This window comes from Heterodontus francisci, chromosome 33, assembly GCF_036365525.1.
Source record: "Heterodontus francisci isolate sHetFra1 chromosome 33, sHetFra1.hap1, whole genome shotgun sequence".
Classification (NCBI taxonomy): domain Eukaryota; kingdom Metazoa; phylum Chordata; class Chondrichthyes; order Heterodontiformes; family Heterodontidae; genus Heterodontus; species Heterodontus francisci.
This window is the reverse complement of record NC_090403.1, coordinates 57,470,961-57,485,448: the sequence shown is the minus strand read 5'-3', so window position 1 is coordinate 57,485,448 and position 14,488 is coordinate 57,470,961. Positions and strand designations below refer to the sequence as shown.

Here is a 14,488-nt window from a genome sequence, read left to right as displayed (position 1 = left end):
GGGAGATTCCACCCTTTTATAATACCAGACATTCATATCCTATTGCTCTGAAATCTTTGTTCTAATGAAACAAGATCCAATTTTTCAAATCTTTCTTTGTGTTTATATTCCCTCAAATCAGGCAGCATCCTCGTGAATCTGCATTGAACCCTCTTAAAAGCCTCACTATCCTTCCAATAGTGTGGAGCTGTCATAGCACACAGTATCTGAGATCTTGTTCAGATCTTGTATCTCTTGCTTTTAATAGTTTACACCTTGTGATAAACCCTAGAATTCCACTTGCTCTTTCACAGCTTTATTAACCTGAGAGGCTGATTTTTAGTGTCCTATGAACCTGTTCCCCCAAATCCCTCTGCTCCCCCCAGTTCTGAGCCCACATTCACAGTATCGTTACTGCTGTTAATTTTTCTACTATAGTCGATCACCTCACACTCTTGACATTGAATTTTACTTGCCACTGTGTACCCCATTCCACCATCTTATTAATATCCCTTCACAGCTTCCTTTGTTCTTGTAATGAATTAACTATAGCTTCTATTTTATCATTTGCAAATTTCGACACCTTTCCCTCTAGCCCTGTATCCAAATCTTCCTTATTCTTGTATTCCAACCCCCTTAAGTAAAGGACAATGTACCACTTGCCTTCCATTTGCTTTTGCATCTGCATGTTAACTTTCTGTGCTTCATGTACAAGGACCCCCAAATCTCTCTGAATACCCAAATCATTACCTCACTTTTCCATTTGATTTTTAAAAAGATTTTTTCTCTTGTTTTCCTTTGTCTGCTAGTAACCACTCTCTTATTTTCTCAAATTCTCCTTAAGTTTTTCATTATCATTGTTATAATCCTCTTAGAATTCTATTTGTTCTAACCTCTTATTAATTCATGGCATCCCGAAACACCTGGTGAATTTCTTTTTTTTTAATGTACCTTTGCAATCTCTCTTCTTAAAACATCCCAGTGTTACGTTCTAATCTTGAGTGACAATCTCTATTTCACCTCTTCTTAACTCACTCCTCATCAATATAAAATCTGCCCTGATCTAAACTGGTGTTCTAGTTTTTGGACAAACCCACTTTCAGCTAACCTACCTGATCATGTCATCACACAGAACCAGATCCAGCATCTCCTCTTCCTTTGTCTGGTGACAAAGCTCAAGGGAGGAGTCCCCAACACATGGCAGGATTTCCACATTCTCTCTGTCCCTTCCCTATTCTAGTACATGACTAAAGAAATAAAATCTTCCAATATAATGATCATGTAATTCCTGCTCCTCTAATCTAACTGCAGATTACCTCTTCCACTTCCTTCCCACTATCTGAAGCTCTGCAATGCACTTGGACTAATATAACAAGCTCTTTGGAATAAGGGGCACACAGAGTGGAGACTTCGCCTGAGTGAGACAGAGTCAGAGTTTGAAAGTGGGAATTTGGTTCACATGGGAATTGGGTACAGAGGAGGAAAGAGGAATTGATGTGTGATGTTCCAGCAAAGGAGGTAAGTGATTGACTGGTGAACATTTTCTCTTTTTCTCTTATCTAAACTAAGGCATTTTAATTGGGATTGGGATAACAATAATTGGAAATTAAGTATAAGAGTCCTCTGAGACGCAGGTAATTTACTAGTCAGGTTTTATTAATAGTGTTAAGGTTTACCAGCAATAGTAAAGTTTATTAGTAGTGAGGCTTAGTAGTAGTAAGGTTTATTAATTATAAATTAATTAAGAAAAATGTATTAACACAAAACAAAGATGGCAGGGCAGGTGATGTGTTGCAGCTGCCTGGGAGCTGATGGACACCAGTGTGATCCACAGCAAACACGTCTGCAGTAAGTATCTGCAGCTCGAGGAGCTTCAGCTCAGAGTCAGTGAGCTGGAGGCCGAGTTACAGGCACTGCGATGCATCAGGGAAGGAGAAAGTTACCTGGACACTTTATTCCAGAAGGCAGTCACACCCATGTAGGATAAAGTCTTCTGATTTGGTCAGTGGTCAGGGACAGGAGAGTGTGACTGCGAGTGAGGCAGGTATGGGGATCGAGAAGGCAGATTGGAGGAGGCTTAGCCCTTGCAATAGAATCATAGAATCATAGAAAGTTTAAGGCACAGAAAGAGGCCACTTGACCTATCATGTCTGTACCGGCTGAGAAACGATCCACCTATTCTAATCCCACCTTCCAGCATTTGGTCCGTAGCCCTGCAGATTACAGCACTTGAGGTGCATATCCAGACTCCTTTTGAATGAGTTGAGGGTCTCTGCCTCAACTACTCTTTCAGGCAGTGAGTTCCAGACCCCCACCACCCTCTGGGTGAAAAAATTTTTCCTCATCTCCCCTCTAATCTTTCTAACAATCACTTTAAATCTATGCCCCCTCATCACCTACCCATCACCACCGCTCTATCCAGGTCCCTCACAACTTTGTACATCTCAATCAAACCTCCCCTCAGCCTTCTCTGTTCCAAGGAGAACAACCCCAGCCTGTCCAATCTTTCCTCATAGCTGCATTTTTCCAGTCCTGGCAACATACTCGTAAATCTCCTCTGTACCCTCTCTCGTGCAATTACATCCTTTCTGTAATGAAGTGACCAGAACTGTACACAGTACTCAAGTTGTGGCCTAACCAATGATTTATACAGTTCCAGCACAACCTCCCTGCTCTTATATTCTATACCGTGGCTAATAAAGGAAAGGATTCCATATGCCTTCTTAATCACCTTTTCGACCTGTCCTGCTACCTTCAGGGATCTGTGGACATTCACTCCAAGGTCCCTCACTTCCTCGACACCTCTCAGTATTTTCCCATTAATTGTGTATTCCTTTGCCTTGTTTGACCTCCCCAAATACATCACCTCACATTCTTCAAGTTGAATTCCATTTGCCACTTTTCTGCTCATCTGACCAGACCATTCATATCTTCCTGAAGCCTGCAGCTATCCTCCTCACTGTCTACCACACGGCCAATCTTTGTGTCGTCTGCAAACTTCTTGATCATGCCCCCTATATTTACGTCCAAATCGTTAATATATACCACAAAAAGCAGGGGACCCAGTACTGAGCCCTGTGGAACGCCACTGGAAACAGTCCTCCAGGCGCAAAAACACCCAACAATTACCCTTTGTTTCCTGCCACTGAGCCAATTTTGTATCCACCTTGCTGCATTTTCCTAGATCCCATGAGATTTTATTTTTTTAACCAGTCTGCCATGTGGGACCTTGTCAAAAGCCTTGCTAAAATCCATGTAGACCACATCAACTGCACTACCCTCATCTATCTTCCTTGTTACTTCTTCAGAAAATTCAATCAAGTTGGTCAGACAAGATCTTCCCTCAACAAATCCATGCTGACTATCCTTGATTAACCTGTGACTTTCTAAGTGACAGTTTATCCTGTCTCTCAGAATAGATTCCAATAATTTGCGCACGACTGAGGTTAGACTGACTGGCCTGTAATTATTCAGTCTATCCTTCACTCCTTTTTTAAACAGAGGTACAACGTTAGCAGTTCTCCAAACCTCTGGCAGAAAGGTCAGACCCGCTGCTGTTTCCTCTCTTGCTTCTTTTAACAGCCTAGGATACATTTCTTCTGGCCCTGGTGATTTATCAACTTTCAAGGATGGTAATTCCATTAATACTTCCTCTCTCCCTATACTTATCACATTCAAGACTTCACACTCTTCCTCCTTAACTACAATATCTGCATCGTCCCCCTCTTTTGTGAAGACAGACGCAAAGTATTCATTAAGAATCATCCCGATATCTTCTGCCCCTACACATAGGTTACCTTTTTGGTCTTTTATGGGCCCTACTCTTTCCTTAGTTATTTTCTTACTCTTAATGTATTGATAAAACATCTTTGGGTTCACCTTGATTTTGCTTGTCAATAATCTTTTATGCTCTCTCTCAGCTTTCCTAATTTCCTTTATGATTTCACCCCTCCACTTTCTATGCTTCTCTCGGTTTTCTGTGGTATTGAGTTCTCGATGTCGGACGTAAGCTTTCCTTTTCTGCCTTGTCTTACCCTGTAAGCTCCTTGACATCCGTGCGGCTCTAGATTTGGTCGTCCCAGAGGGCTTTAAACTAAATAGTGAGGGCAAGGGATCAAGTGAGGGAAGGTGTGATAATTTAAAGAGAGAGTAGAAGGCAAGAGAGAACGATAGCAATAAGGGAAATGATAATCAGAGTGTGGCAGGAAGGGACAGAGCGTCCAAACTTAAGAGTGCACCAGCAGATAAGGTTAGAGGTTGTGAACTAACTGGGGGGAGGGGGAGTTATGTGGGGTGCGAGGGTTCAGGTGAAGGAAGATTTGGAAATCCAAAAAGAAAGGCTGAGGCATCGGAACAGTATAGCATTGTGGGTAGAGACAAATAGAATGAGACTGGAAGGGATAGAGCGTTTAACAAAAATTGTACACATTAGCGAATAAGGTCAATGCAGGGAATAGAAGTAAAAAATTAAATTAAATGTTCTTTATCTGAATGGGTGAAGCATCAGCAGTACGATAAATGAACTAGTGGCACAAATAGAGGTAAATAATTTAGATCTAATCGTCATTACAGAGACATGGTTATAAGGTAATCAAAGTTGGGAAATAAATATTCCAGGGTACACAATATTTTGGAAAGACTTACAATGGCAAAGGAGGAGGGGTAATACTGATGGTAAAGGATGACATAAGGATATTAGTGAGAAAGGATCCGGCCTCAGAAAATCATGAAGTAGAATCAGTTTGGGTGGAAATTAAGAACAGCAAGAATCAGAAAATACTGGTGGGAGTAATTTATAGGCCCCCTAACAGTAGTTATACCATTGGACAGAGCATTAAACAAAAAATTATTGCAGCTTGTATCAAAGGCAATGTAATAATTGCAGGGGACTTTAATCTTCAGATAGACTGGGACAATGAAATTGTCAAGAGTGGTCTAGAAGATGAGTTTGTAGAATGTTTTCAGGACAGTTTCTTGGAGCAATACATTGTGGAACTGACTAGGGATAAAGCTATCTTAGATCTATTATTGTGTAATGAAGCAGGGTTAATTAATAATGTCATAGTAAAAGATCCACTGGGAAATAGTGATCATAATACCATTCAATTCCATGTTAAGTTTGAAAATGACATACTCCAATCACAAACAAGAATCTTAAACTTAAACAAAGCCAAGTACATAGGTGTGAGGGGAGAACTGGCTAAGGTAAATTGGATAAATAGACTGGAAGGTATGGTGGTAAATGAACAGTGAGAAACCTTTAAAAAAACAATTCAAAGGGTTTGACAAAAATACATTCCATTGAAAAACAAAAACTCAGCAAGAAAGACCCATCCGTGGCCCACTCAGGAAGTTAAGGATAGTATTAAATTAAAAGGAGAGGCTTACAATGTTGCAATAAAGAGAGCAAGTCTGAGGATTGGGAGTGTTTTAGAAACCAGCAAAGGGCCACCAAAAAGTTGATAAAAAGGGAAAATATAGAACAAGAGAGTAAACCAGCCAGAAATATAACAACATATTGTAAGAGCTTTTGTTGATATAAAGAGAGTGTCTAAAGTAAACGTTAACCCCTTAGAAGCAGAGACAGGAGAAATTATCACGGGGAATGAGGAAATAGCAGAGGCATTGAACAAATATTTTGTGTCTGTCTTCACAGTAGAAGATCCAAGTTCTATACCAGAAATAGGCAGTAACCTAGGGGCTAAAAAGAGTGAGGAAATTAAGGAAATTAATATCAGCGGAGAAAAGTAATGGAGAAACTTAAGGGACTAAGATCGGACAAATCCCCAGAACCTGAAGGCCTGAACCCAAGGATTCTATAAGAGATAGCTGCAGATATAGTGGATGCATTACAGATTACAGAATTGTTACCACGCAGAAGGAGGCCATTTGGCCCATCATGTCTGCACCAGCTGTCCGAATGATTTTCCAAAATTCCTTAGATTTGGGAACTGTCCCATCAGATTGGATGTTGGCAAATGTTACACCACATTTCAAGAAAGGAGGGAGGGAGAAACCAGTGAACTATAGGCCAGTTAGCCTAACATCAGTTCTCAGGAAAATGCTGGAAACTATTATTAATGAAGTCTTAACAATGCACTTAGAAAATTGCAGTACTATTTGAACAAGTCAACATGGTTTTGCTAAACGGAAATCCTGTTTGACAAATTTATTAGAACTTGAGTATTGCTGAAAATAGAAACATGTTGTCGAAGATTTTCATCTTGCACTCACCAGGACAATCGCAAGAATACCAATGTAAGGGAAAACAACAACTTATACTGCATGAGAAGACAATGCTGATTGGTTGGCAAGTGAACTCTGATTGGTAGAGGTGTTGCCATGGTGAATGCACTATTTTACAGTGACTGACAGTTAACTGCCAAGCTTTGTTTAAAATTTAAACAAGGCAGCTTGACTCTGATTGGTCAAGGCATTGCCCTGAGGAATGAACCAGCGAATGGCTGATTTGTTCAGCTGAAACAGGCGCAATTAATTTATTAGAATTGTTGGAGGATGTAACTAGTAGGGTAGAAAAACGGCTCATGGAATTGGAAATAATGTATTAGCATGGATAGAGGATTGGTTAATGAACAGGAAGCGAAGAGTAGGCATAAACAGGGAATTTTCAAGTTGGCCGGCAATGAATAGTGGAGTGCCGCAAGGATCAGTGCTGGGGCCTCAGCTATTCACAACCTATATTAGTGACTTAGATGAAGAGCCAGAAAATAATGTATCTAAATTTGCTGATGATACAAAGGTAGGTGGAAAGGTAAGCTGTGGAGAGGGTACAGAGAGACTGCAAAGAGATATAGGTTAAGTGAGTGGGCAACAAGATGACAGATGGAGTATAATGTAGGGAAGTGTGAAGTTATTCATTTTGGTAGTAAGAATAGAAAAGCTGAATTTTTTTAACAGGTGTGAAACTTGTAAGTCTTAATGTTCAAAGAGACTTGGGTATGCTTGTACAAGGAACACAGAAAGTTAGCATGCAGATACAGCAAGCAATTTGGAAGGCAAATGGCATGTTGGCCTTTATTGCAAGGAGTTTGGAGTACAGAAATAAAGAAGTCTTGCTACAACTGTACAGGGTTTTGGTGAGACCACTTCTACAGTACCGTGTGCAATTTTTGCCTCTACATTTAAGAAAGGATATATTTGCATTGGAGGCAGTATAGCGAAGGTTCACTAAATTGGTGCCTGGGATGAGGGGGTTGTCCTATGATGAGAGGCTGAGTAAATTGGGCCAATATTCTCTGGAGTTTAGCAGAATGAGAGGTGAAACATACAAGATTCTGAGGGGGCTTGATAGGATAGACAGTGAAAGATTGTTTCCGCTCGTCAGGGAATCTAAAACACAGGGGCACAGTCTCAGAATAAGGGGCCAATCATTTAGGATGGTAGATGAGGAGAAATTACTTCACTCTGAGGGTTGTGAATCTTTGGAATTCTCTATCCAAGAGGAATAACAGGAAAAGACAGGCTAAAGTTAAACCATTTCCACTGGTTGGAGATTCAAAAACTAGGGGACATAGTCTAAAAATTAGGGCCTGACCATTCAGGAGAGATGTTAGGAAGCACTTCTTCATGCAAAGGATGGTAGAGGTTTGGAACTCTCTCCCACAAACAACAGTTGAAGCTAGAACAGTTGTTAATTTTAAATCTCAGATAGATTTTTGTTAAGCAAAAGTATTAAGGGATATGGGCCAAAGACAGGTCTATGGAGTTAGGCCGCGGATCAACCATGATCGCATTGAATGGCGGGACAGGCTTGAAGGGCTGAATGGCCTACTCCTGTTCCTATCTTCCTACGGTTGTGGATTCTCCATCGTTGAATATATTTAAGGCGAGCAGGCAGGAAAGTGGAGTTGAAGTTTAAGATTAACCATGATCCTATTGAATGGCGGAGCAGCTAGATGGGTTGAATGGTCTACTCCTGCTCCTATTTCTTGTGTTCTTTTATCTTTCAGTTCCAACCATACTGACTGTCTCCCTTTCCTCTACGTCACCTTGTCCACAGTCTCGTTTTGTTTTTGTAGCTGTTCTAACCCTCCTGCATATATTATAAACCGATATGTCCTATGGTTTCTGTTAACACTCCAGAGTCAAGGCCATCCTGTAAAATGACTTGTTCCACTTCTCCCAGTTTATTTCCCACATTCTGTGCAATGCAAACACTTTCTCCTTTCACCATGATTTGTTCTTTCAGTGAGAGATGAAACTTACTTGATATTAAATTTTAAAGTCTGCACCACAAGACTCTCGCACAATCCTTCCACTACAAACTTGGAAGCAGTGTAGACATCGTTGAACATAATACCTGATCAAAAACAAACCACATTTACAGACTTTAGTAAGTGGGATTTCCAGGGCTGAATCAAAAAGAATATGCAAGACTCAAAGTCTGACCAACAAGAAAAATTAATTGAATCACATTGTGACTACTCCTCTGCCAATCACATAACTCTCTCATTGTGACATTAGAGTATTATACACCCAGTGACAGGAGAATTGAGCTCTGCTTCCTCAGTTTATGGATCATTCTTCATAGAATCATGGAATCTTACAGCACAGAAGGGGGCCATTTGGCCCATCATGCCTGTACTGGCTCTTTGAATGAGTTGTCCAACTATTCCCACATCGCTGCTTTTTCCCCATGACCTTGCAAATTCGTCTGCTTCAGGCATGTGTTTAAAAGTCCCTATGGAATCTGATACTCCCACACTTTCAGGACCAGATCTTAACAACCCTCTCCATAAGGAATTTCTCCTCATTTCCCCTTAGTTCAGTTGCCAATTATTTTAAATCTATGACCTCTGGTCATTGACCCACTGGCCAGAGGAAACAGTTTCTCCCTATTTGCTTTCTCAAGACCCCTCATAATTTTGAATATCTTTATGAAGTCTCCCCTCAACCTTCTCTGCTTTAAGGAGAACAATCACAGCTTCTCCAATCTCTCCAACTAAACAAATCAGTTATTTTGTTAAGGCTCCAGGTTGGTGCCTTTCTTCTCTTGGTAACTCCTTCCCATCCCTAATTTCTTAATAAGCGGTTTTAAAATAATCAAAAGATCTAATGTATCTGTTGAAAACTGAAGTGGCTGATGTTACAGAATATTCTTTGGTTTAACTACAACAAAGTTCGTGCCACAGAAGCGTTATCAAACAAAACTTGACATTGAGCTAAATAAAGGAAATATTAGGACAAGTCACCAAAAACCTGGTCAAAAAAGTAGGTGTTCAGGAGCGTCTTAAAGGAGGAGAGAGAGGCAGAGAGGTTTAGGGAGGGAATTCCAGAGCTTAGGGCCCAGGCAGATGGAGGTACAGCCACCAATGGCAGAGCAATGAAAAGAGAAGTTGAACCGCTGATGATGTAGCCACATGCTAATTTCCCGTTTCTTCCCAGCATGCTGCTGGGACCCCAGAGGAAGGTTTTATAACCCTTAAATATAAACAAAAAGTGCTGGAAATACTCAGCAGGTCAGGCAGCATCAGAGAGTCAAAGTTTCAGGTCGATGACCTTTCCTCAGAACTGATGGACCTTATTAGCCCTGGTTGTACTCATCCTGCAGACCCATCACACTGCTCATCACCACAATGTGCCCACTCCGTTGCGCCTTCATATTCAGGAGCACTGAATATTCAAACAACACCAAAGAAATTTGTCTCGAATATGGCCTTCATCGCCTCGATGCTTTGACATTCAACTGGCCCAATCAGCCCGATCCCTGCATTGTTAACTGTGAACAGGAGTGGGTAGGATAGTCATTGCACACGCACATACTAACATATGAATTAGGAGATGAAGTAGGCCATTTGGCCCCTTGAGCCTGCTCCACCATTTAATAAGATCATGGCTAATCTGTTTTAATTTTATTTATTTATTTGATTTAGAGATACAGCACTGAAACAGGCCCTTCGGCCCACCGAGTCTGTGCTGACCAACAACCACCCATTTATACTAACCCTACAGTAATCCCATATTCCCTATCACCTCCCTACACTAGGAACAATTTACAATGGCCAATATACCTATCACCTGCAAGTCTTTGGCTGTGGGAGGAAACCGGAGCACCTGGCGAAAACCCACGCGGTCGCAGGGAGAACTTGCAAACTCCGCACAGGCAGAACCCGGGTCCCTGGAGCTGTGAGGCTGCAGTGCTAACCACTGCGCCACTGTGCCGCCCTATCTTGGTCTGTCTCATTTACTCCCATCTACCCCCAATAACCTTTGATCCCCATGCCGAACAAAAATCTATCCACCTCTGCCTTAAAAATATTCAATGACCCCGCCTCCACCACCTCCTGAGGTAGAGAATTCCAAAATCGCACAACCCTCTGAGAGAAAAAATTTCTCCTCATCTTTGTCCTAAAAGGGCGACCCCTAATTTTAAAAAAGTGCCCCCTAGTTTTGGACTCACCCACAAGAGGAAACATCCTTTCCACATCCACCTTGTCAAGACCATTCACACACAAACAGACACACTGACATACACACACAAATACACACACACACAGACACACTCCTGCGGCAAGTAACTCACCTCTTGACTCCCCAAAGCCTGTCCACCATCTACAAGGCACAAGTCAGGAGTGTGATGGAATACTCTCCACTTGCCTGGATGGGTACAGCTCCAACAACACTCAAGAAGCTCGACACCATCCAGGACAAAGCAGCCCGCTTGATTGGCACCCCATCTACAAACATTCACTCCTTCCACCACCGATGCACAGTGGCAGCAGTGTGTACCATCCACAAGATGCACTGCAGCAACGCACCAAGTCTCCTTAGACAGCACCTTCTAAACCACGGCCTCTACCACCTATAAGGACAAGGGCAGCAAATGCATGGCAACACCACCACCTGCAAGTTCCCCTCCAAGTCACATTCCATCCTGACTTGGAATTATATCGCTGTTCCTTCACTGTCGCTGGGTCAAAATCCTGGAACTCCCTTCCCAACAGCACTGTGGTTGCACCTACCCCACATGGACTGCAGCGGTTCAAGAAGGCAGCTCACCACCACCTTCTCAAGGACAATTAGGGATGGGCAATAAATGCTGGCCTGGCCAGTGACACCCACATCCCATGAATGAATAAAAAAACAGACACACAGGCAGACGCATAAACACTGACACACAGACACAGACAGACATACACACACAAACACGGACATATGCATTCATGAATTGCCTACTCTCGTAGGTCTTCATCTATTGTTGGTTGTAGTTATAATAGTCTGTTACTCTTTGTGTAAACAGGGACAGAGGAATATAAAACAAGCATATAAATAGGTTCAGCTTGTCCAGTGAACCTGCCACTTCCATTATGTAGTAATTGATCATCATGTTCTCCAATACTCCCCAGCCACATGAAGCTGTAGTTAGAGTCATAGCATAGAAAGCCCTTCGGCCCACCAAGTCTGTGCCAACCAACCACCCATTTACACTAATCCTACATTAATCCCATATTCCCTACTACATCCCCACCATTCTCCTACCTACACTAGGGACAATTTACCTATCAACCTGTAACTCTTTGACTATGGGAGGAAACTGGAGCACTTAGCAGAAACGCACATGGTCGCAGGGAGAACTTGCAAACTCCATGTAGGCAGTACCCAGAACCAAACCCAGGTTGCTAGAGCTGTGAGGCTGTGGTGCCAACCACTGCGCCACTGTGCTGTTCTGGGAGTGTTTATGGGAAAGACTGGAAAACTAATTAGAGAAAAGCTCTATACAAATTCCAAAACGATTTCTGGGAAATTCCTCTGCAACCCTGGAAGATTGTTCCGGAAAAAACAGTGATAATGCGATAGATCATCCAACATCCCAACCTCCGAGAACTCCCCCAACCTGCTTTTGAACTGCAATGTCTCTGCACTCAGAGTAGAAGCTGGCAACTTATTTCCCAGTCTCTGGGAAAATAGAAACCTTCAGACATCTAAGCTGGCTTTATGGTGTGATAACTTGTATGCATTACCCCTGTTCTCCCTAACTTGTTTTATTAAATATTCTGCCCCTGTGGCAGTCTCGTCTTGTGATTATTTCTAATACTTCAATTAGGTCTCCCTGAAGTCAAGTTAACGGTTCAGGTCAGTGACCTTTCATCAGAACTGGCAAAGGTTAGAAATGTAATACGTTTTAAACAAATAAAGCGGGGGTGGGGGAAAGAGAACAACACGTTAACTGACAAGGACTGAACATTGACTTTAATAATTTAAGAGCATAACTGTGCCTTTTTTATTATTATTTTATTTTGTTTTGTTTTATCGTTTTTTACCATGTGCCTGCCTTAAACTGTTTTTTTCATGTTTGTGCTTTTTGCAAGGGTTGTTCATTATTCTGTCATTAACACTCTCTGTGCCTTAATGCTTTGTCTTTCACCACAACATTAGCACACTCTGTTTGCCTTTGCCCCATGACCCTTGTCAGTTAATCTCTCCGGCCCTCTGTCCTATCGCATACCTTCCCGTTTTTTCCCTTTTCCTCCCGCTTTATTCGCTTAAAACCTGAAACGTTAACTCTGCTTCTCTCTCCACAGACGCTGCCTGACCTGCTGAGTATTTCCAGCACTTTCTGTTTTCATTTCAGATTTCCAGTATCCTCAGTATTTTGCTTTTATCTGCCTGAAGTTGATGTTCTTTGGAGGAGGAGGATCCATTTCCCTGAGCCTATTCGATATCTAAAGGTTTTTAAACCAAGTTTTTACCTAGCTGTCTCTGTCTTGACCTTCTACATCACCCACTTTGTGATGGATTCAGGATAGTGTTCGAGCTGGGGTCTGACCATCCTCTAGCACAAGGGCACTTGTGTTTTACATTGGATTGTGCTGGTGGTGACCTAAATTCTGCTTGTTTTCCTCAGTCATTTCTCACCTCCAGAGAAAGAATGAGAGAGAATATTGGGTCCAGGTCTGAGTGACTTTATTTCACTGTAATGACTATGACTCACAAGTGCTAAAACCACTGATTAAATGATACTCAATATCGAGTTCCAGGATGTGTGTGAAGGAAGAGGCTGTATTTAACTAGCGTGATATGGAGCTAATTGTGCAAGAATTAAAAACAGAAAATGATGGAAATACTCAGCTTGTGGCAGAAGAGGTGGGATTAGGTGATAGGGAGGGAGTGATCACACTGTTTCAGGGTAGCCTTGTCAGTTTGTGAGGTGCCACTGTTAGCCTTGCTGGTATTGATGCCCCTGGGGGTTTGCATTGGGTACAGGGTCTGAGAGTAATGTGGGTACATACTGAGAATGTTGATGTGCTGGTTGGGGATGCTGCTTATACATTCCTGAATTGATGCTTCATCGCACACATCCGGCTGTTGGATCTGCAGAGAATCACTGGAAGCTTCTCCTGCTGCCTCCTCCAGTGCTCCCCTTTTACTCAGGTTCCTCATAGTTGCAGTGACTGCAAGAAGTCAAAGCTTTAGATGTGGTTCAATCCCAAAATAAATAAAAGGCATTTCATTGCACTCAGTGTAATATTACTCAGTGTAATGGCAGTGTAATGGTGAAATGGCAGTGTAATGGTGTAATGGCAGTGTAATGGTGAAATGGCAGTGTAATGGTGAAATGGCAGCGTAATGGTGAAATGACAGTGTAATGGTGTAATGGCAGTATAATGGTGAAATTACAGCGTAATGGTGAAATGACAGTGTAATGGTGTAATGGCAGTGTAATGGTGAAATGGCAGTGTAATGGTGAAATGGCAGCGTAATGGTGAAATGATAGTGTAATGGTGTAATGGCAGTGCAATGGTGAAATGGCAGTGTAATGGTGTAATGGCAGTATAATGGTGAAATGACAGTGTAATGGTGAAATGGCAGTGTAATGGCAGTGTAATGGTGTAATGGCAGTGTAATGGTGAAATGGCAGTGTAATGGCAGTGTAATGGTGAAATGACAGTGTAATGGTGTAATGGCAGTGCAATGGTGAAATGGCAGTGTAATGGTGAAATGACAGTGTAATGGTGTAATGGCAGTGTAATGGTGAAATGGCTTTACAATGGTGAAATGACAGTGTAATGGTGAAATGACAGTGTAATGGCAGTGTAATGGTGTAACGGCAGTGTAATGGTGAAATGGCTTTACAATGGTGAAATGACAGTGTAATGGTGAAATGACAGTGTAATGGCAGTGTAATGGTGTAACGGCAGTGTAATGGTGAAATGGCAGTGTAATGGTGAAATGGCTTTACAATGGTAAAATGACAGTGTAATGGCAGTGTAATGGTGAAATGGCAGTGTAATGGCAGTGTAATGGTGAAATGGCAGTGTAATGGTGAAATGGCAGTGTAATGGTGAAATGGCAGTGTAATGGCAGTGTAATGGTGTAATGGCACTGGAATGGTGAATTGGCAGTGTAATGGCAGTGTAATGGTGAAATGACAGTGTAATGGCAGTGTAATGGTGTAATGGCAGTGTAATGGTGAAATGGCAGTGTAATGGTGAAATGGCAGTGTAATGGCAGTGTAATGGTGAAATGGCAGTGTAATGGTGTAATGGCA

The 14,488-nt window shown here is 41.9% G+C and overlaps 1 pseudogene; it reads right to left on the bottom strand.

Annotated features, from left to right (window-relative positions):
• The window catches only part of LOC137347967 (retinol dehydrogenase 8-like), a 33,204-nt pseudogene that overhangs the window by 6,166 nt on the left and 12,550 nt on the right, over positions 1-14,488 (bottom strand).